Source organism: Chlorocebus sabaeus, chromosome 5 (genome assembly GCF_047675955.1).
Source record: "Chlorocebus sabaeus isolate Y175 chromosome 5, mChlSab1.0.hap1, whole genome shotgun sequence".
NCBI lineage: Eukaryota > Metazoa > Chordata > Mammalia > Primates > Cercopithecidae > Chlorocebus > Chlorocebus sabaeus.
Window position 1 is genome coordinate 50,061,609 of NC_132908.1, and position 24,255 is coordinate 50,085,863.

Consider the following 24,255-nt stretch of genomic DNA (forward strand, 5'->3'; position numbering starts at 1 on the left):
CCATCCTGTTCTTGTGATAGTGAATTCTTATAAGAGATGATGCTCTTATAAGAGGATTCCCCCTTTGCTTGGCCCTTATCTTCTCTTTCTTACCTCTACATGAAGAAGGACATGTTTTCTTTCCCCTCCCACCATGATTGGAAGTTTCCTGAGGCCAACCCCAGCCTTGTAGAACTGTTAGTTGTTGAAACCTCTTTCCTTTATAAATTACCCAGTCTCAGGCAGTTCTTTATAGCAATGGGAGAACAGACTAATGCAAATACCAAGTGAAGACTTGGAGAGGGAAAATCCACAATAAGAGCCATGCCAGATTAAACTGGTTTTGAGATGGAACAAAACAATGTTGATAATGACTAGGTGGAGAAGGTCTACAGTCAGTGGAAAAATTAAAACTAGAATTCAGAAGATGCGTATTTCAAGAGTATCAACAACAAAGTGATAAGTGATAGTTGAAGCTATGAGACAAGATAATTCAAGAGGAAGGTGTAGAGGGAGAAGCCAGGTGCAGTGACTCATGCCTGTAATCCCAGCACTTTGGGAGACTGAGGCAGGAGGATCACTTGAGGCTAGGAGTTTGAGACCAGCCTGGGCAACATAGCAAGGTTGTCTCTACAAAAATAAAAAATTAATTAAAAAATTAGCTGGGCATGGTGACACACACCTGTAGTCCCAGCAGGAGGCTGAGGTGAGATGATCTCTTGAGCCCAGGAGTTCAAAGTTACCATGAGCTATGAGTTATGATCATACCACTCACTGCAGCCTGCGCAGAGCAAGACCTTGCCTCTAAGAAAAAAAGAAAAAAAAGCATAGAGTGAGAAAATGAGAGTTTTGGCCAGAGTCTTGGGGAACCTGCATTTGTGAGGCAGAATGAATAAAGAAGAACCAAGGAATTAAAGAAAGATAATCAGATTTAAGGCTTTGTAATGTTCCTGAATTCACAGAAACATTTCAGAAAAAAGTGATGAGCAACAGTGTCAAAACCTAAAAGATATTGAGGAGGGTAAAAACAAAAGATTATTGAATAGCTATGAGAAGTAACTGGTGACCCTGGAAAAAGGACTTTTAGTATATTATGGAGGAACAGGAATTAAATCAATGGGAATGTATAAATGGCAAGAAAATCAGGATATCAGCTATAGTCTACTGTTTTGAGATGTCTGGTTGTGAAAGGAAAAAAGAGTAATCTTGAGTATTAAAATGTAAGAAAAGTAGAAATGAGTGTTTCAAATGTTAATGTTTTCACCACTCCCAAAAGAAATCCCATATCTGTTAGCAGTCATTCCTAATTTATTCCTTACACCGTAAGCCCTAGGCAACCACCAATCTACTTTCTGTCTGTGGATTTGCCTATTCTGAACATTTTAAGTAAATGGAGTCATGAAATATGTGATTATGATGGGCTTCTTAGCATAATATTTTCAGGGTTCATATATGTTGTAGCATGTAACAGCACTTCATTTTAAATTGCCAAATAATATTCCATTGTATGGATATGTACCACATTTTATTCACTTATTAGTGATGGATATTTAAGTTGTTTCCACTTTTTGGCCATTATGAATGATGGTGCTATGAATGTTCCCATCCAGGCTTTCTTTTCTCTTGCGTATATTCCTAGGAATGGAATTGCTGGATTATATGATAGTTCTTTCTTATGTTTGACCTTTTGGGTAACTTACGTTTTTCCAGAGCAACTGCACCATTTTACATTCCCACAGGTAGTGTATAAGGGTTCCAATTTTTCCATACTTGCCAATGCCTGTTTTTATGTCTTTTTTTTTATTGTAGCCATCTTGTATAAAGTAGTGTCTTGTGGTTTTGATTTGCATTTCCCTGATTGCTAATGATACTGAGCATTTTTTCATGGGCTTATTGGTCACTGCAACCTCTACCTCCCAGGTTCAAGCAATTCTCCTGCCTCAGCCTCCCGAGTAGCTGGAATTACAGGTGCTTGCCACCATGCCTGGCTAATTTTTTGTATTTTTAATTTCATCATATTGGCAAGGCTGGTCTCGAACTCTTGACCTCAGGTGCTCTGCCCACCTCAGCCTCCCAAGGTGCTGGGATTGCAGGCGTGAGCTACCGCACCCAGCAGTGTATCTTTTTTTAGAGAAATGCCTATTCAGATCTTTTGCCCATATTTAAATTGGGTTACTTATTTTTGTTACTGAGTTGTAGGAGTTATTTATGTATTTTAGATGCAAGTCTCTTACCAGATTTTTTAAATTGAAAAAGCGTGACATCAGATACTTGATTTGCAAATATTTCCCTTGAGTTTTTTTCATGTAAAAGATCATGTCTTCCACATATAAAGATTAAATATAAGTTTACTTCTTGCTTTCCAATCTAGGTGTTTTTTTACTGCTTTTTTCTCTTCTAATTGCCCTGACTAGAATTTTCAGAACAATGTTGAAGTGGCAAGAGTAGATATCCTTGTCTTGTTCATGATCTTAGGGAAAAGCATTCAGTCTTTCACCATTAAGTACTGTATGATGTTAGTTGTGGGTTTTTCATACATGCCCTTTATTATGTTGTAAAGGTTTCTTTTTATTTCTAGTTTGTTTTGTGTTTTTATCATGAAAAGGTGTTGAAACTTTGTCAGATTCTTTTTCTTCATCACATTTAGTTTTTATTCTTGATTATTTTAGTTTTTATTCTTTATTCTGTTGATATGATTTTCAGATCATATCAGATTTTCAGATTAGCCTTGAACTCCTAAAATAAATCCCAATTGTTGATGGCATGTATCTCTCTCTATATATATATGTGTAAATATATATATAAATATATATATATATATATTTTCCTGGGTCAGATTTGCTATTATTTTGTTGAAAATATTTATGTCTGAATTAGCAAAATGTACTGGTCTGTAGTTTGAATTTATGATTTATACTAGTGTTTGCTGTGTTTGTATTTTGGCTTTAATGGGTCATCCTGGATAATTGCATTAAACTGAACAATAAGCAAAATATTTTTATAGCCTTTTATCAGACTTTAGTGCATTTGTAGACTGTGCAATTTTTTCCATGTCTTACAGGATGATAGCAGAGGTATAAATGAAGATATATTTTATTCAAATTTATTCAAATTTATTCAAATTTGAGATCAACAAAATAGACTGAAAGCTAATGTTGACAGTATATGTGACCTGTAATCATTTAAGTACTTTTGTATTTGTTTTTTGCATCTATATTATGGGGATATACTTTAATATTATATTTATTATCTCTCAACCTCTTATTTAAAATACTCGAGTATTCTAAAAATGTCACATTGAACAGTGATTTTCCTCCAACCCTACCTCCCAAACTAGAACAGAACCAACAAACTTCTGGTCCACATTGGTCCCCAAATTGTTCTTAATACCACCTTTCACATTGAAGAACAAATTACTGATTAAATCTCTCTATTTCTGAGATTATAGCAGTTTACAATATGGCTTTCTTTCCAGATGATAGAGGTGGGTGGAGACAAACCTAATTTCTTTCTCAATTAAAAACGTTTTATACTAGAAGTAGTAAAATGGGTTTTGAAAGATATAAAAGAGTTGTTTTGTCTACACTGAGAATCAGAAATTTTATACTTTTGCTACCCAATCCATTCAAGCTCATTTTCTGCTAGTTTTCTATGGACTCTGAGAATGAGCCTTTAATACGTTAAGCTTTATCATGATGCGCCAAGAAGGAGGAAATACAAGGCTGCATCTTAGAATTGTACATGAATCTGAGTGTTTTAATATCTCACAATTTCCTGGAATATAACTTATGAAATTTTTTCTACACAAATATTTCACTTGTTATGCCTTTGGTTATGCTTATCTTCCTCCCTTGAATACCTTATTATCTCATCATTATAAAAATTAGCTTATTTCTTGAGAACACTTTCAAGTCTTCCTTGCCCCTCTAGTTGATATTTATTTACCGTTTTCCCCATATCTCTGGTGTTTTTCCCAGAGAGTCTGTTGCTGTACCTCTATGTAATAGGTTATTAGCAAATATTTTCTAAATTGAGTATCTGCCACTAACAACAGGCCAGCATAAATTATAGAAATTAGTATAATATAATCTAATTTTACTTTGTAGTCAAATAATTAAAACTAATAAAAGAAGAGTTATTAAACAGATAAGTCAGGGTAAAGTTAATCCTGTTATATATGTCCACTTCATAAGTACATTTTAAAATCAGTTTTATTGAGGCATAATTTACATACAATAAAATATACTCATTTTAAGTGTAATCTGATGATTTTTGACAAATTTATGCAATTAGGTAATCATTACCACAATTAAGACATAAAACATTTTCATAACCCTAAAAAGTTCCTTATGCTCCGTTGCCGACAGTCCTCCTCCCATCCCTGGCCCCAGGCAATCACTGGTTTACTTTCTGCCTCTATAGATTAGTTTTGCCTGTTTTCAATTTCATATAAATGGAATCATACCATGTGTACTTTTTTCTTTATGGCTTTTTTCATTGTGTACATTTTAAAGATTTATGTCTTTTCATGTATCAGTTCATTTCTTTCTCATTCTTTTTTTGATATAATTTACACACAGTCAAAAGTCACTCTTTTTAGTGAACAGTTCTGACAGATATATACAGATAAGTAACTACAACAGTAATCAAGATAGTGAATAGTTACATCAGCCCTCAAAATTTCTTCATACCCTTTTATAGTAGCCCCTCCTTCAACCACCACTGCTCGCGGCCTCTGATTTGTTTTTTGCTCCTATAGTTTTTCCTTTTTGAGAATGCTATATAAACGTTATCATACAGTTTGTAGCCTTTTGAGTCTGGTTTCTTTTATTCAGCATAAGGCATTTGTGATTCAGTCATGTTGTCCAAGGCAGTAGTTTGTTCCTTTTTATGACTGATTAGCTTTCTAGTTTATAGATACACCACAGGTTACTCATATGCCTTTTGATGGACACTTGGAGTTTTTACTAATTTTTGCCTATTATGAATAATGCTTGTAAGAACATTCAAGTTCAGTCTTTTTGTGGATATATGTTTTCATTTATTTTGGATAAATATGTCAGAATGGGGTTACTGGGTCACAAGTTTATGTGTAGCTGTATAACAAATTGTGGCTTTTCAAAAGTGGTTGTACTCTTTTACATTCCCACCAGCAGTGTATGAGAGTTCCAGATGTTCCTTTCACTTTAGTTCTTGGTATTGTCAGTCTTTTTAAATTTAGCTGTTTGATTAGATGTGTACTTATGTCTCATTATGGTTTTAATTTGTGTTTTACTGATAGATGATGTTGAGTGTCTTTTCATGGGCTTATTGACCAAAAATGAGTGAGACTCCATCTCAAAAAAAAAAAAAAAAAAAGAAACAGTCAATATCTTTAACATGGCTAAGACCTATAAAAGAGGTATATGTGCCTGCACACATGTGTGTGTTTATATGTTGTGTTTGGAACAGGGAAGGAGAGTTGAAGTAGGAGTCCGAAGATCCAGCAGTACATTATAGAAAGAAGTCTAATTGTGTGGGACTAAGCCACATATAACACAGACTCCTGAAAACAGATGAGTGAAGAAATAGCATCCAGAAATCTAGGAATAGGTACTATTCAGAGACTTAAATAACAGTCATAGGACGGGACTTCCAGGGTAACTACTGGGATTAAGGGAAAGGAATAAATATCAAGATATTAACCTAGATTTAGAAGTCTAGTGGTATTAGCTTCTTAGTATGAGAATGGAAGCCTAAAGAACATTAATTTTGTTTTAGGCAGGTTTATTGAAAACTAGTTTACATCCAGTAACATTCACCTTTTGCATTGTATAGTTTCATGAGTTTTGAAAAATGGGCACAGTTCTATAACCTTACCATAATCAAGATACAGATTATTGCCATCATCCCCACAAAATTCCCTCATTCCCCTTTGCAGTCAGTCTTTCCCCTAACCCTAGACCCTGGCAACCAATGATTAATGTTTTCTTCGCAATTTTGCATTTTTGAGAATGTTGTATGGATGGAATCATGCAGTATATCGTGTTGCTAGTGTGACTTCTGTTTAGCATAGAATATTTTTGTTGCCTGTATCAATAGCTTTTTCTTTCATGTTACTGAGTTATATTCCATTATATAAATGTACCACAAATTGTTTATATTTACAAGTTAAAGGGTATTTGGGTTGTTTTCAGGTTTTTGTAATTATGAATAAAGCCTCTATAAACATATATGTACAGCTTTTTTTTGTTACCATGTGTTTTCACTCTCTTGGGTAAATATATAAGAGTAAAATTGCTGAGAGTCATATGTTAAGTGTATGTTGAACTTTATAAAACAATACCAAACTGTTGTCCAAAGTGGTTGTACCATTTTGCATTCCCACCAGCAGTGTATAGGAGTTCTGTTGCTCCCATATCCTCTCTAGCAATAAATATTTATTTATTTATTTATTTATTTATTTATTTATTTATTGAGACGGAGTCTCGCTCTGTCGCCCAGGCTGGAGTGCGGTGGCGCAATCTCCACTCACTGCAAGCTCCGCCTCCTGGGTTCACGCCATTCTCCTGCCTCAGCCTCCCGTGTGGCTGGGACTACAGACGCCCGCCACCGCGCCCGGCTAATTTTTGTATTTTTAGTAGAGACGGGGTTTCACCGTGTTAGTCAGGATGGTTTCGATCTCCTGACCTCGTGATCCGCCCATCTCGGCCTCCCAAAGTGCTGGGATTACAGGGGTGAGCCACCGCGCCCGGCCAAATATTTATTTTTAAAATGTTTTAACCATCTGGCCGGGTATGGTGGCTCATGCCTGTAACCCCAGCACTTTGGGAGGCAGAGGCGGGTGGATCATGAGGTCAGGAGATTGAGACCATCCTGACTAACACAGTGAAACCCTGTCTTTACTAAAAATTCAAAAAAATTAGCTGGGCATGGTGGCGGGCGCCTGTAGTCCCTACTCGGGAGACTGAGGCAGGAGAATGGCGTGAACCCGGGAGGCGGAGCTTGCAGTGAGCCGAGATCACGCCACTGCACTCCAGCCTGGGCAACAGAGCAAGACTCCGTCTCAAAAAAAAAAAAAATGTTTCAACCATCCAAATAGATGTAGATTGATAATCTTATTGGAGCTTGAATTTGTATTTCCCTAATGTCTAATAATCTGAGCATCTTTTCTATTGTTTATTCACAATCCATTCATCATCTTTGGTAAAGTGTCCATTCAAATCATTGGCCCATTTTTAAAATTGGAATCTTTGTTTTCATATTTATTGGGTTTTGAAACTTACTTGTATAAGGAACATTAATCTTAATCACAATAATGAACACTAACATTTACCGAGTGCCTACGTGTCAGATACTGTTCTAAAATCCTTTAGTTGAATGATTTCATTTAAATTCACAGCAACCCTGTTAGATTAGATACTATGATTATCCTCATTATACAGATATTGAAACTGTGCTAAACATTGGCTAAGTTTTAGAACTACAAATTGAATGTGACCTTGGCTTATAAATAACTATAGTATACTATAGTAATATTACTGTTATAAAACAAATATTACTGTTGTAAAATTACATATAGTAAAAGTGATATCTGAAAGTGAATTTTTGAATAGATATTTGCTAGGCTACCTTTTGGAGAAAGGGCACTCTTGACAACTAGAACAGTAAATTCAAAGTTTTAGGTAAAATATGTCTAAGAAGGCTGGACACAGTGGCTTATGCCATAATCCCAGTGCTGTGGGAGGATCACTTGAGCCCAGGAATTCAAGGTTCCAGTGAGATGAGCTATGGTAATGCCAGCGCACTTCAGCCTGGGCAACAAAGCAAAACCCTGTCTCTTAACAACAACAACAAAAAAAGTCTAAAAAAACTGAACTTAGTTCAGCATCACTAAAATATAAAGTAAAACCCAAGGCTGGGTGCAGTGGCTCATGCCTATAATCCCAGTACTTTGGGAGGTCAAGACAGGAGGATCACTTGAGCCCAGGAGTTTGAGACCAGCCTGGGCAACACGGTGAAATCTTGTCTCTATAAAAATACAGAAATTACCCAGGCATAGTGACGCATGCCTGTAGTCCCAGCTACTCAGAAGCCTGAGACAGAAGGATCACTGGAGCCTGGGAGGCGGAGGCTACAGTGAGCCGAGAATCGTACCACTTCACTCCAGCCTGGGTGACAGAGTGAGACCCTGTCTCAAAAGATAAAATTTTAAAAATAAAGTAAAACAAGTGTTTGAAAATGTAACTAGAGAGAGAGATGATCGTGTTATCCAGAAACATGAGTATAGATTTAAACATTATATTTCAGCTTTCTCTTCTTCACATTTTGATTGTAGGTTTTAAAAAATTTCCTTTCTTCCTGCTCCCCCCTTTTCCCATCACTAATAACATTGGTTAAGGTAACTGTCAGGCCTCTTTCAGCATTTCGTAGATTTCTCCTGATATTAAAGGAAATAGGCAATATTATATTTCTCTGTTACTGTTTTCTTAATGAAATATATCTGGAATGTCACAGTAATATAATCAAGAAAATAATTTGTTTTTAGTGTCAAGACATTATTACATTAAGAGAACAGTTGGTCTTTTCCTTAAATACCTGTAAGAATGATTGTTTAGTCAGATTAATGATAATAAGATTACAAAATGTTCTTCAGTTTGAGTTATAATCTTTTAATGTAAATTTTCTTGAAGTATAATGTACATACGGAAAACACACCAATTATAAGTGAACAATTTGATCAATTTTCAGACATTAAACATCATCCATATAACCAGTGTCCAGACCAAGAAATAAGATATTAGCACTATTGTAGAAGCCTGCTATGACCTAAAAGCCTGCTACTGGTCACTATCCTTGATCACCAAGAGCAACCACCATTCTGATTTATAACCTCATAGGTTACTTTTGCCTGTTATTGAACTTTAATTATGTTGGACATATACCCAATATTGGAATTGTTCAATCATTGGGTATATGAATATATTTTCTATTAGTAACAAATTACCACATATTTAGTCTGGCTTAAAATGGTACTCATTTATTATCTCATGGCTTCCATGGGTCAGGTGTTTGGGCACAGCTTAGATGGGTTCTTAGGCTCTCACAAAACTGCAGCCAAGGTGTCAACTTGGGCTGCAGTATCTCATCTGAGGCTCAGGGTCTAGGCTTATGAGATTGTTGACAAAACACGTTTCCTTGCAGCTGTAGAACTCCAGCAGTTTGTTTCTTCAAGGCCAGCGGAAGGCCTAAGCGCTCTCTTTTTTTCTACCTTTTTTTTTTTTTTAAGTTTCAGTTTGAGGTAATTGCAGATTTCATGCAGTTGTAAGAAATAATACAGAGATATTCAATGTATGCTTTTTTTTTTTTTTTCTTTTTTGAGGTATGGTTTTGGTCTGTCGTCTAGGCTGCAGTACAGTGGCATGACCTCAACTCATTGCAATCTCCACTTCCCAGGTTCAAGCAATTTTCACACCTCAATCTCCCAAGTAGCTGGGATCACAGGTGTGTGCCACCATGCCTGGCTAATTTTTATATTTTTAGTAGAGATGGGGTTTTACCATGTTGGCCAGACTGGTCTTGAATGCTTGGCCTCAAGTGATTCACTTGCCTCAGCCTCCCAAAGTGCTGAGATTACAGGCATGCCCCACTGCGCCCAGCCTCAGTATATCCTTAATTCAGTTTCCCACAAGGGTTGAATCTTGCAAAACTATAGTACAGTATCACAGTCAAGAAACTGACTTGACTGTGAATCTGAGTAAACTTGATACAATCCACCAATCTTTATTTAGATTTCCCCAGTTTTCCATGCTCTCATCTGCATATGTTTGTGTGTTTATTTTCATGAAATTTTATCGCATGTGTAGGTTCATGAAACCACCACCAAAGCCAAGATACAGTATAGTTCCATCACCACAAGGATGTTGCTCTTTTGCAACCAAACCTACCTCACTTCTACCCTAATCTCCCATCCCTAACTCTTGGCAACCACTAAGTAGACTGATATAGGCGCTAATTTTATCTGTAAAATCCTTTCACTTTTGCCACATAACCTGTGGTATTCCAACATTTTTTACAGGTTCAGCCCACAATCAAGGGGAAGAGTTTCACAAGGGCATGGTTCACTGGGGGTTTACCTTAGAATTCTGCCTGCCACAATAAAATGATTAGCCTTGGTAGATACTAGAACAAGTCATTTTTGAAAGCAGAATATTTGATTTAATCATAGGATCCCTTAATAAAGTAGGTGACAAAGTAATGGGAAGTGCTTGGGAACAGTGCTTGTTGAACAGTACACTTAGTTCAACAAGTACGTGTTAAATGAATATTAAATGAGTGAACCAATCAGTCTTCTAAGTTTTAAAGACAATGATCAGATCCAATCTAGGATTGCAGTTTTCTATCAATTATAGGGCAATTTTAGAGCTTTCTAAGCCAAACTAAGGTTTTAGGTGAATCATCTCCAGTGAAATTGTTTTGTTTTTTTCTCATATATTTGTACCTTCAATTTTCTTGAGTTTAAGATTTATGTGTTAATGATTAACATACGTCTTCAGAAAGAAAAGTATAGGATAGTGATTGTCGAAGGTAGGTAGGCAGGAAAGATGCTTCTCTCCTCTCAGAATTTCAGAGAGAATTTACTAGTCCATGCCATTCCACTCCTTTCACTCCCAGCTAAGTGTTGAGATGGGTTACTGTGGTGAATGTGTTAATTGTGTGAAAAATAAGGGAGTAGAAGAGAGAAAAGGCTGAGATACACTGGCAGACTAGTATAAAGGAAAGGTTATGGAACTTGGCTAAGACTCCTTCGTTTTAAAATGGGAATGACAAGGACCACTACCACCACTATAGCCATTTCCTAGGAGTTTGGAAGAATTAAATGAGATAACATTTGACAGATTAAAGTCCTCTGTAAAGTATCAAACATTGCACAAATGTTAATTTTCATCTGTAATCCTGTGTTCTGTTTTTAATTATAGTGGGATTTGAGTAACATTTTTTACTCAACAATACAGGAACAAATTGATGTTTGTGTAGTCTACCTGGTCTTTATTCATTGAGGTTGCAGTAGAAAATCAGGTTCCCAGTGCACCTCAGGCTACTTTATATAACTAGGAAAGTATTTTATATCAGGACTCTATTATGCTGTTATGGAAGGTAAGATAACCTAATTGCATGTTCTTGATTATTTTAAATATCAATACTTTTTTGTAGAATCTTAGAATTGAATCCCAGAATTGAATGGGACTAAGCAGCCTGTCTAGTTCAACTCATTCTGTTGTATGAATATTCTAGCTTTTTTTTTTTTTTTTTTGAGATGGAGTCTCGCTGTGTCACCTAGACTGTAGTGCAGTGGTGCAATCTCTGCGCTGCAACCTCCGTCAGCCTCCTGAGTAGCTAGGATTCTCCTGCCTCAGCTCCTGAGTAGATAGGACTACAGGCATGCACCACCATGCCCAGCTAATTTTTGTATTTTTCGTAGATACGGGGTTTCACCGTGTTGGCCAGGCTGGTCTCGAATTACTGACCTCAGGGGATCTGCCCACCTCAGCCTCCCAAAGTGCTGGAATTACAGACATGAGCCACCATGCCCGGCCTCCCTAGCATTTTTGGTTTGAACTCTTTCTGTGATTAGAATTACAGAAACCCTCTCCCATCCTACATAGCCAATCATATTTTCTCAAGTGTATCTACTCTCCAACCATGGGTTTATTCGATAGTACTCCACCCTGTTTTTCCATTTTTAGAGCCTTCCAAAAGCAATATGAACAGTGTTGGGGAGGAGGTGCTAAAGGGAGGGAACATGATGATGAAGAGTATTATTAACTATGATTCCCTCTGTATTTTACTCATTGGTGATAGTTTTGTACTGCCAAGTTATAAATTTCTTTCTGAGAGACTACATGTCCATTTTTCTAACATCAAGTAGTACCTGATTCATAAGCATTCGATTTTTTTTTTTTTTTTTTGAGATGGAGTCTCGCTCTATCGCCAGGCTACAGTACAGTGGCGTAGTGGCGCGATCTTGGCTCACTGTAACCTCTGCCTCCCGGGTTCAAGCGATTCCCCTGCCTCAGTCTCCCAAGTAGCTGGGATTATAGGCTCCTGCCACCACACCCGGCTGATTTTTTTGTATTTTTAGTAGAGATGGGTTTTCACCATATTGACCAGGATGGTCTCAATCTCCTGACCTTGTGCTCTGCCCACCTTTGCCTCCCCAAGTGCTAGGATTACAGGCGTAAGCCACCACACCTGGCCTCAATATTTGTTTAAAGAACTGAACTTCTGCCGGGCGCGGTGGCTCAAGCCTGTAATCCCAGCACTTTGGGAGGCCGAGACGGGCGGATCACGAGGTCAGGAGATCGAGACCATCCTGGCTAACACGGTGAAACCCTGTCTCTACTAAAAAAATACAAAAAACTAGCCGGGCGTGGTGGCGGCGCCTGTAGTCCCAGCTACTCGGGAGGCTGAGGCAGGAGAATGGCGTAAACCCAGGAGGCGGAGCTTGCAGTGAGCTGAGATCCGGCCACTGCACTCCAGCCTGGGCGACAGAGCCAGACTCCGTCTCAAAAAAAAAAAAAAAAAAAAAAAAAAAAAGAACTGAACTTCTTCAAGCCTCAGAAAGTAATTTCTTTCCATGTGATATTTTAAATGGACTGTCATGCAGTTCCTCTTCTTGTGTCCTTTTTCTCTTAAGTCAAATGTGCTCAATTTTTAAAAATGTATGTAGGAATATTGAATCTTGTCACATAGATGTGTTCCTCTGTACAGATGGAATGGGAATGCCTAGGATATTTAAGGAAGCAGTTTTCTTAGTTCAGATTTCCTATAGATAAGTCTTTGATAGCATGGAATTATTGCCAATCCTAGTTTTCATTTTATAAGTCTTATAAAAATGTAAACATATTTTTAATTGGAATTTGCATTTGAATATAGCAGATTGAAATCTCTATTTTGCCACCAAACTTTTTTTTTTTTCATTGAGAAGCATTATTCAGAGTTAGCCAAACTGCAAAGGTAGCACAGTCCCAAGACTGTCCTCACTTCTGACACCAACTACAAGTTCTATGGGTTCCCAAAAGTACCCTCAGTTTTAATAATTTGCCAGCAGGACTCACGAAACCCACTGAAAACTGTTATAGTCATAGTTACACTTTTATTACAAGGAATCTCCAAAATAGGACAGACCAATATAATTATCGTGTTGAATGACATTAAATGAAATGGAAGCAATTCATTGACCTCTTAGAATAGTGTTTTGGGCCAGGTGCGGTGGCTCACGCCTGTAATCTCAGCACTTTGGGAGGCTGAGGCGGGTGGATCATGAGGTCAGGAGATTGAGACCATCCTAGCTGACACGGTGAAACCCCATCTCTACTAAAAATACAAAAAATTAGCTGGGTGTGGTGGCAGTCACCTGTAGTCCCTGCTACTCGGGAGGCTGAGGCAGGAGAATGGTGTGAACCCAATAGGTGGAGCTTGCAGTGAGTTGAGATCGTGCCACTGCACTCTAGCCTGGGCAACAGAGCGAGACTCAGTCTCAAAAAAAAAAAAAAAAAAAGAGTAGTGTTTTGAAAACTTATTGACTGGATTTCAGTATATATGTCTATTTATAAATGTTTCTAAATGTATATATGTAGTGGTGTGTGTGTGTGTTTAGTAAGATACAACCAGTGTTTCACAAAACACTAATCTACTTCATTTATAAAGAATGTTGGTTACTATCCACTGAATTGAAGGCCCATAATGAGATTACAGCTCTTAGTTCATAAACACTGTCTTAGACAATCAGACCATTGAGAATAATGATGATCGGCCATTACTAGAAGAAATAAACTTAAAATTGTAGGACCTGAACAGATAAGATCTGGAGAGAACTTGAGGTACAGACTACTCACTTCTACAGATAGGACAGTTTCTAGATGAACAGACTAGAAAGTATAGTTTGTGCAAATGTTATAGGGAAACTTATTGTTAAGATATAAACCAGTATATTGGTCATTTTGCTTTGTAGATGATTTCTCACACCTGCTTAAGATAATTTTTAATTCATCTTTCCTCTGATCTTTACATGGCTAGTTCTTTCTTTTCATTCAAAATTCAGTATTAACGGTACCTCCTCCAGGAGACTGAACTTATTCTAAAATGATCGCCCTATCACCTTTCATCACAGCATCCTATTTTCATTCTCTGTATAACCTTTACCCTTGCCTGATGTTTATCCTATTTGCTTACCTCCCTTTCTTTCTTTTTCTTTTCTTTTTTTTTTTTTGAGATGGAGTTTTGCCTTGTTGCCCAGGCTGGAGTGCAGTGGTGCAATCTCGGCTCACTGCAACCTCCACCTCCCAGGTTCAAGTGATTCTCCTGCCTCAGCCTCTTGAGTAGCTGGGATTACAGGCATGCGTCACCACGCCTGGCTAATTTTGTATTTGTAGCAGAGAACCGGGTTTCTCCATGTTGGTCAGGCTGGTCCCTTTCTAAAATGTTAGCTATATTAGAAAAGAGACTTTTTCCTCATGGCTGGGCCTGGTGGCTCACACCTATAATCCCAGTACTTTGGGAGGCCAAGATGGGCGGATCATTTGAGGCCAGGAGTTAGAGACCAGCCTGGGCAACATGGCAAGACCTTGTCTCTACAAAAGATACAAAAATTAGCCGGGTATGGTGGTGCCTCAGGAGGCTGAGGCACGAGAATCACTTGAACCTGAGAGGCGGAGGTTGCAGTGAGCTGAGATCGTGCCACTGCACTCCAGCCTGGGTGACAGAGCGAAACTCTATCTCAAAAAAAAAAAAAAAAAGGATTTTTTTCCCCTATTGTTTTATTTCCCAGCACTTAACAGCAATATCTGGTGAACAGTATGTATTCGTATAATATGTTTGAGTGAGTGATCTAGTTCATGATCCTCTTAAGCCGAAAGAGAATACATTTCTCATGGGGAGACTAGAGTACAGCATAATTACTACCTCCTTTGTTCTATAGACTATATTTCTGTTTGAACAGTATTAAGATTGCGTTTGCTCTTTTGGGCCAGCTATTACACTATACACTCATTTTTTTTATAAGGCATCTACCATTTATTTTATACAGTCATGTGCTGCGTAACAATGTTTCGGTTAACAATAGAAGCATATACAATGGGGGTTTCATAATATTTTTGCTATACCTTTTCTATGTTTAGATACACAAATACCATTGAATTCTAATTGCCTAAAGTATTAGCTACAGTAACATGCTATAGAGGTTCATAGCCTAGGAACAATAGGCTATACAATATCTAGGTTCGTGTAAGTATATTCTATGATGTTCATATAATGATGAAATTGCCTAATGACAGATTTCTCAGAATGTATCCCCATCATTAAGCAATGGATGGCTGTACTTAACTAGTTGTTTGTGTGTACACACATGCATACTCATGTGTAGATTCAGCTTCATAAGATTTAAAATTTTTTTTTTTTTTCTTAGAGATAGGATCTTGCTCTGTTGCTGAGACTAGAGTGCAGTGGTGCAGTCACAGCTCACTCCAGCCTCAAACTCTTGGGCTCAAGGGATCCTTCCGCCTCAGCTACCCAAGTAGCCAGGACTACAGGTGCCTACCACCACACCCATTTTTTTTCTTTTTGTAGAGATGTGGTCTTGGTATGCTGCCCAGGCTGGTCTCAAACTCCTGGCCTCAAGCAATCCTCCTGCCTTGGCCTCCCAAAGTGCTGGGATTACAGGCATGAGGCACCGTGCTGGACCATGAGATTTTTTTTAAAAATTAACATTTCTAAGTATGATCATTCAACTAAGAAGGGAGTGTCTAATTAAGAACTAATGGTAGGGTACCTGAAGAGATACTAAGCTGAAATAAAAAGTCAGTAGAAATGTAGGAGATAGCACCAGTTCACAAATTTAAACTGGAAATATTCAATTAGAGAGGTTTAGTGCAAGCTGAAGAAGAACCTGTTGGATGAATTTTGGAAGGGCTCAGTTGACATGCTTAGGATTTCTCTTCCTTTTTTGGGGGGGGAAGGGGTGCCGGTGGAGTAGGGGGGTATGGTTTCTGTCGCCCAGGGTAGATTGCAGTGGCGTGAACAAGTCTCACTGCAGCCTTGACCTCCTGGGCTCAAACAATCCTCCCACCTCAGCCTCCTGAGTAGCTGGGATTACAAATGTGAGCCACCAGGCTCAGCTGCTTTTTAAATTTTTTTGTAGAGATGGGATCTCGCCGTGTTGCCCAGGCTGGTCTCGAACTCCTGGGTTCAAGCAGTCCTCAGCCTCCCAAAGTGATGGGATTACAGATGAGAGCTACTGTGCCTGGTCCCATAGATGGATTTTTATTGAAACCACTTAACAACTCTGTATCTTAAAATCTGATCCTGCTACTTCTTTCTATATAGTCATTTATTGATTCCCTAATTCATTCAGCATATATTAATATATATTCATATAGACAAACATGTATATATATTTTGAAAATAGAAAATTTCACTTTTTGTTTTACTTAAAGTCATGTTTTAAATTATTTTTAGATGTTTAAAGTTTTATGTTTACAGATTTAGAGGTACAAGTACAGTTGAGATACATAGATATTTGAATAGTAGTGAAGTTTGGGTATTTAGTGTACTCATCGCCTATATAGTATACATTGTACCCAACTGGTAGTATTTCATCCCTGACTCTGCTCCCACCTTTCCACCTTTTAGAGTCTCCAGTGTCTGTTGTTTCACCCTGTATGTCTGTGTATGCCCATTGTTTAGCTCCCACATGTAAGTGAGAACATGTAGTTTCCATTTGCTTCTTAACCTACTGTAGTATGGCTTCCATCTCAGCAACTTCCATCTTGACCATTAAACTATTCTTACCATAAAACTGGAATCTCTTACAGTACCAGAAAATAAGGAAGTGCTTGAAATACAGTGGGGTTATGAACACAGGAACCAACTTGAAGGAGCTGTAAATGGCCAAAGTTAGGACAGTTTGAACAAGTAAATAATCATAGTGTCAGATTATAACCCATAGAAAGAAGTAATAGCAGCCGGGCACGGTGGCTCACACCTGTAATCCTAGCACTTTGGGAGACCGGGGCGGGTGGACCACCTGAGGTCAGGAGTTCGAGACCAGCCTGGCCAACATGGCAAAACCCTGTCTACTAAAAATATAAAAACATGAGGCTGGGCACAGTGGCTCATGCTTGTAATCCCAGCAGTTTGGGAGGCTGAGGTGGGCTGATCATGAGGTCAGGAGTTCAAGACCAGCCTGACCAACATGGTGAAACTCCATCTCTACTAAAAATACAAAAATTAGCTGGGCGTGGTGGCGTGCACCTATAGTCCCAGCTACTCGGGAGGCTGAGGCAGGAGAATTGCTTGAACCCAAGAGGCAGAGGTTGCAGTGAGCCGAGATTGTACCACTGCACTCCAGCCTGGGCAACAGAGCAAGACTCTGTCTCAAAAAAAAAAAAAACAAAACAAAACCCACAAAAATTAGCCAGGCATGGTGGCAGATACCTGTAATTCCAGCTACTCGAGAGTCTGAGGCATGAGAATTGCTTGAACCTGGGGAGTGAAGCTTGCAGTGAGCCAAGATTTATGAGTCTATACTGGTACAAATGAATGAATAAATTAAAAGGGAGAAGAGACAGCTCTTGTTTAGAGTAGAATTCCAATTTAAAATGTGGAAGGAATTATGGAAATATAAACTTTCCGTTAGGCAAATACCACAGTAATGATTGTTATGGGCAAGAATCAATGAATTACTGGGCAAATGTATATGGGAAACAGGATATTTCTAGTCTCAAAATATCTTCCCATAAAATATGCATTTATTATTTAAAAAAGATATTTACATGGAGAAGAAATTGGCAGACACTACTTTAACCAAGTAACCAAGGGTAACATCACCAATAACAATAAGACACTGATATCATATACTCCCTGATATGATGTACTGAGAAGAGCACAGTATCACATCACAGCAATAACAATAACAATACCTAACATCTCTCAGTATTTGTATGCCTGACACCATGCTAAAGCACTCTACAGCATTATCTGTTAGGTTTCACAAGAGCCCTATTAGGTGAATACTATTATTATCTACATTTTACAGTTGAGGAAGCTGAGGCCCCGGTAAATGATGGAACTGGAACCAGAACCCAGGGCTGACTGGCTCAAAAACCCATTCCCTTAATTGCAATGTTGTGCTGAGAATAGCTTTCAGTATTGGGGATAATTTATGGACTGATGAATTCAGCATATTTAATGTTTTCAGCAAGTGGTGAACTTGGTGAGGTTTTGTGATTTGATGTTTTAAAAATATACTTTGGACTTATTTGGAAGCAACAAGTTTGCTTGAAAAAGTACTGCAAAGTAATGTAAAATAGATTAAATACTATTTGTTTTTAGATCAGGTATGACCTTTTTCTAAACCAATAATATTTTATCAATTATTCTGGCCTTTTTATCAAAACCACTTAGTACCCCTATGTCTTAAAGTGTGATCCTGTTCTCTCTATATAATCATTTATGAATTCCCTAATTCCTTCAGCATAAAGTCTAGATATTTTAACATAACCTATAACAGTGTTGATAATCTGGGCTGTTATATTTTAGTCCTTGTTGCTTATCATTCTCCCATAGGTGTCTACTTTCCTTGTCATGCCAAACTACTTGTTATTCCAGAATATAAAATTTTAAATTTCTTTATTATATAACATTTCAAGTTACACAGGAGTAGAGTATCCATCTCCCAGCTACCAACAGCCATCAATTTATATGGCCACTGTTGCATCTGTTGTACTACCCTCTAATGAACATAACCACCCCCTCCATGGATATTTTTGAAGTACATCTTAGTCTTATCATTCATCTAAAAATACATTGATTTATACATCTAAAAGACAAAAATTTGGGGGAGTCGGTTTGAGGTTTGTTTTTTACTTTGAGATGGGGTTTTGCTTTGTCACCCAACCCAACTTGCGTACAGGGGCTCATCATAGCTCACTGCAGCCTCAAGCTCCGGGGCTCAAGTAATCCTCCCACCTCAGCCTCCCAAGAAACTAGGACTACAGATGTGCACCATCACAGTTAGCTAAGTTTAAATTTCTTTTTAAGAGATTGTGTCTTGCTGTGTTACCCAGGCTGGCCTTGGACTCCTAGCCTCAAGTGATCCTCCTGCCTTGGCCTCCCAAAGTTCTGGGATTACAAGCATGAGCCATCATGTCTGCCTTAGATTTTTGTCTTTAAAACACAACTGCAAAACCAGTTTCACACCTAAAAAGATAACCATTATTATTATATAATCAAAATATCTGGTCAGATTTTCTATTTCTCCAGTTGCTAAGTAAATTTATTTTTACAGTTGGCTGGTTCAGGCCAGTATCTACACTTAGAAAACATATAAACCAAATGCCGTGCTCCACATGTTGCCCTTTCTTGAGGTCTTTTAAGTTTCTTTTTTTTTTTTTTTTTCTATTTTGTCATTCCGATTAGTCTTAAGTCTCATTTACTCTGTGGTTCCCTTTTTTGTTTTGTTTCTTACAATTTCTTTGTTGAAGAAATAGAGTCCTTGGTCCTATGGAGTTTCCTACACTCTGAATTTTACTGATTACATCCCCATTTTGCTGATTACATCTGGATTTTGTTGATCGCATTTAACAAGTTCCTTTTTCCCCTGTGCTTCCTGTAAGCTATATGTACATTTGTATTTAAAAAAGAAACAAAACTTGTATGAACACCTACTGTTTGGACTTTTATGTGGATGAATAAAATAAAGCTTAAAATAAAGCCAATCCTCAAAAAGTGTTACTGTGTCAATGCAAATTAAGATTATGACACTTGAAAAAAAAGAAATGTCATGGTTATCTAAAAGTGTAAACCTAAGTACTACTGCAAGTCACAAGACGAAAATAAACCTTTTAATTTGTGAGCATGGCAGTTCACAGATGTGAAGAAAGTGAAGTGAAATAATTGTTCCACTTCCGTGAAAACCTCGGAAAACAAATCTAAGGGTAAAATTCAGAAAACAGCTGACATTATAATTTGCTCTTGGATCAGTTTTTTCTCTTTTCTCTTTAAACATGTCTTTATTGATAGTTTGAAGAAAAAATGTTGTATGCATTAAATAAAAATCAAAAGAAGCCACCATACTAATGTTTGACACATATTACTAAAATTAACTACAAATCTGTTGTTTTTAGGTTGATTTCATATGAATATTTAAGTAAATAATTATTATGCTTCTATTTTTAAAATAAGGAGACTAAAAACCAGCACACCAGTTTACAATAAACAATTTAAGAGAAGTAAAATGCCTTATTAAATTATCTTTATAATACCAAATTACTTTAAGATACTTTCCTTTTGACTGCAGAGCTTTTAATTCTTTCCTTTCTTGGCTTCCATGGAACCACTGTCTCCTGATACTCATCTTACCATTCTTGCGTTTTCTTGTTGTTTTCCTTCAGTAGCTCCTCTTCATCTGCTAGCTCCTGAAACTTGGTGTTTTTGGGTTTCACCACTGGTTCTCTTCTGTTATTCTACATTGTCTCTCTAGGCAGATAAACTCATCCTTGCTCAAGGATTGCTATCTTTCTTCTGTTTTATGTCCTCTTCCATTGAAACTTCCATCCACCTAGTCCTCTAAGCCTAAAGCGTAAGAGTCTTCCTCTCTCTTGAGAAAGGTTGGGAGAATTTTAGCTACAATGCAGTTATATCTCTGTTGTTGAAAATTTATTGTTCTGTGTTTTATTTTTACTAAGGAATTATATCTGGGACCTTGTATTTCTTCGTATTTAAAAAATATGTCAAGTAGGGCCGGGAGCAGTGGCTCACACCTGTAATCCAGCACTATGGGAGGCCGAGATGGGCGGATCACAAGGTCAGGAGATCGAGACCATCCTGGCGAACACGGTGAAACCCCATCTCTACTAAAAATACAAAAAAAGTAGCTGGGCGTGGTGGCGGGCACCTGTAGTGCCAGCTACTTGGGAGGCTGAGGCAGGAGAATGGTGTGAACCCAGGAGGCAGAGCTTGCAGTGAGCCGAGATCACACCACTGCACTCCAGCCTGGGTGACAGAGCAAGACTCCGTCCCCCCAAAAAAAAAAATGTGTCAAGTAGAACATTTCTTTAGATATGCACGTGTGTGTGTGTGTGTGTGTGTGTACACAACCTTCACCACCCCAGCCTGCCAGTAGAGGAACCTATTTTCTGAATGTACAGTGGTCATGTGATCATTTTCCCCTTCTCTTTTTGAAAATTTATAATTTCAACTTATGTCCACACACTAGTGATTCAGTAGTTTTATTAATACAACTAAAATATTGGAAATGGAGGAATTTCCCAATATGACTGTTGGGTATACATGTGAAATTATTTCACCAGAGGAGAAAGGACGTAAGTCCCCACTCAGACTTTAAAACCTCTAATTTCTTTCCCAAATCTCTTTGCTGCTTTTCCTCGTGAAGGAAAAGGCAAGTAACAGGTAGTGTGAAAAATTTCTAATTTTATTAGAGGCATGAAGTGCATGCATAAGGGTCTGACACCATCCTCTTCTACTCTTATTTGTTTTTTTCTTTTTGTTTTGTTGGTTTTTTTTTTTTAGTGGTTCTCTGGACCCTTTAAATGTATATCATGACTTGCTATTAGGTCATGATCTGTCTTTGACAAACACTTACAAATCTTTGAGTTTCCCCAATACTGAAATATGATATCTAGTGTCTTGCATATATTCCTTCCAGGTGCTATCAAAATAACGTATCACGTATGATATCATCTCTTGTACTATAAGTTTTCTTTTTTAATGAACATTTGGATACGATATTAATACATGTGCCTTTTATGGTTTTTTTTGTTTATATGTTTGTTTGTTTGTTTTGAGACACAGTCTCGCTCTGTCGCCCAGGCTAGTGGCGTGATCTCAGCTGACTGCAACCTCTGCCCCCTGGGTTCAAACGATTCTCCTTCCTCAGCCCCCGGAGTAATTGGGATTACAGATGTGTACCAGCATGCCCAGTTAGTTTTTGTGTTTTTAGTAGAGACGGGGTTTCATCGTGTTGGCCAAGCTGATCTAGAACTCCTGACCTCAAGTGATCCATCCACCTCGGCCTCCCCAAGTGCTGGGATTACAGGCATGAGCCACTGTGCCCGGCCTATTATCTTAATCATACAAGCTCATGGGGAGCAAGGCCTGTGACTTTATTTTAAATTTTTAAATACTTTGTATTTTGAAACTATCACGCTTACAGCAAAATTGCAAGTGTAGTACAAAGAAATTATTTTACTCCATTTGAATAGGGTGCAGACCTAGTAATCCATCATCCCCAATGACTTTGGTGTATGTTTTCTACAGATCAGAACATTTCCTACATAACCACAGTATAACAAGTAGAAAGTTAATAAAACAGGAGCTGTGGGGACTGAGAAGAGGAAGAAAACCCAAAATACAATTAAGTAGATTTGACAGAATTTGATGACTGCTTAGATGGGGAAAAGAGGGCAGAAAAACCATAACCTTGTACGTTTGTGTGTATGAATTGGGAAATGACCAACATTAAAATGTTCAGTTACTTAACAGCTCAGTTGATACTCTGTGGGAATATGGTTTTAAAATGCTGTATTCTAGTAGCAGAGGAAATATTTGATCATAGATTCTCTGCTGTCTACTATTAAGATTTATTAAACAGTTGGGATTCTGAGTCAGGTAATAGGATCTATTGAAAAACTTTATAAGAGAAGGGAGTTATTTTGGAAATCCTCCTAGGTTCTGTGAATAGTGTCAGTGAATTAAGGATAATGGAAGAGAACAGCAGGAGAATCCACATCTTACATTCCAGACCTGACTTCTCTCTCTGATGATCTAGTCCCAAATTTCAAATTGCTAGAGATCTCCAGTTCAAACTCAGTATAAAAAGAATTAAACTTATTACACACACATATACATTCTTTCTCAACTAGGTTTCCTATTTCTTTTCATTTTTTTTTTTTTTTAAGACAGAGTTTCACTCTCGTTTCACAAGCTGAAGTGCAATGCGGTGATCTCAGCTCACCGCAGCCTTTGCCTCCCAGGTTCAAGTGATTCTTCTGCCTCAGCCTCCTGAGTAGCTGGGATTACAGGCATGCACCACCAGGCCCCACTAATTTTGTATTTTTAGTAGAGACAGTTTTTCTCCATGTTGGTCAGGCTGGTCTTGAACTTCTGACCTCAGGTGATCCGCCCACCGCGGCCTCCCAAAGTGCTGGGATTACAGGTGTGAGCCACCACACCCGGCCTTCTTTTACCTTTTCTTGGTCGAGAAACCAAGTACTGGCTCTTCCTGCTCCTCAGCCATGCCTCACCTATGTCTAGTTGATTTCTACACTTTTGAAAGGGCACTGGAAAAAATAAAAATCCATCCTAGCCTTATTATTTGGTATCTCTGCAATTTTGAAAATGTTACTACTTTCCTTTGTCCTCAAATTAATCTCTGTAAATTATGATAGTTGAACCAAACATGGTTAAAATATAGTGGTTAAGAGTGGTTAAAAGTGTGGTCTCCCTAACGAGACCCCTTTGTCTTCTAATCCCTGCTCCACTATTCAATAGCTGTGTGATCTTGGGCAAGTCACTTTTCTATCCCCCAGTAACCTCATATATAAAATGGGACTAACAGTAGTACCTATCTCACAGGGTTGTTTTGAAGATTTAGTCAATATATAGGAAATACTAGGAATAGTGCCTGGTACATAGTAAACACTACATTTTAGCTCTTATCATAATGATTTTTGTAATTGTTTGCTCTCTCAGTTCCATTCTGTTACTTTGTAATGCTACTATCAAGAGTATTTCATTACCCGGCCCCTCGTCTCCATTATCACTGTTATTACCCTATTATTGATCAGGATTAAATTAGTTATTAAATGTAAAATACTTAGAATAATCCCTGGCACTTAGTAAGTAGTCTGTAAGTATTATCTCATTATTGTTATTATTTTCACATTGATGACGTCTCAAGTCATATCCTTTCCTTGTCCTTACTTGTCCTCTGCCTTTAATCTCTCATGCCGTCCAGATGGGTCTTTCTGGAGCCCTGTTCAGATAGTATTGTTTCTGTTTTGAGGCCTTTGGTACCTAAAAGGGGCGGAGGGGGGAACCCAGTGTTGTTTTATAGTGATATCAGATGACTAACCAGGACCAACCGAAAAACTGGCATTGATGAAAGAGGTAAACTTGAATTTTGAAGCAGTGAAATTTTGTTTTAGTGATTTAAGGGCATTGCTTACTAAAATAGAATCAATTTTTATAGAAAGAAAAGTTGTACTGATGTTCAAATTC

At 37.9% G+C, this 24,255-nt stretch overlaps 1 protein-coding gene across 11 annotated transcripts in view; it reads left to right on the forward strand.

Moving 5' to 3' along the window:
* CHD9 (chromodomain helicase DNA binding protein 9) overlaps positions 1-24,255 on the forward strand; it is a 274,674-nt gene that overhangs the window by 129,478 nt on the left and 120,941 nt on the right. The window lies entirely within an intron of this gene.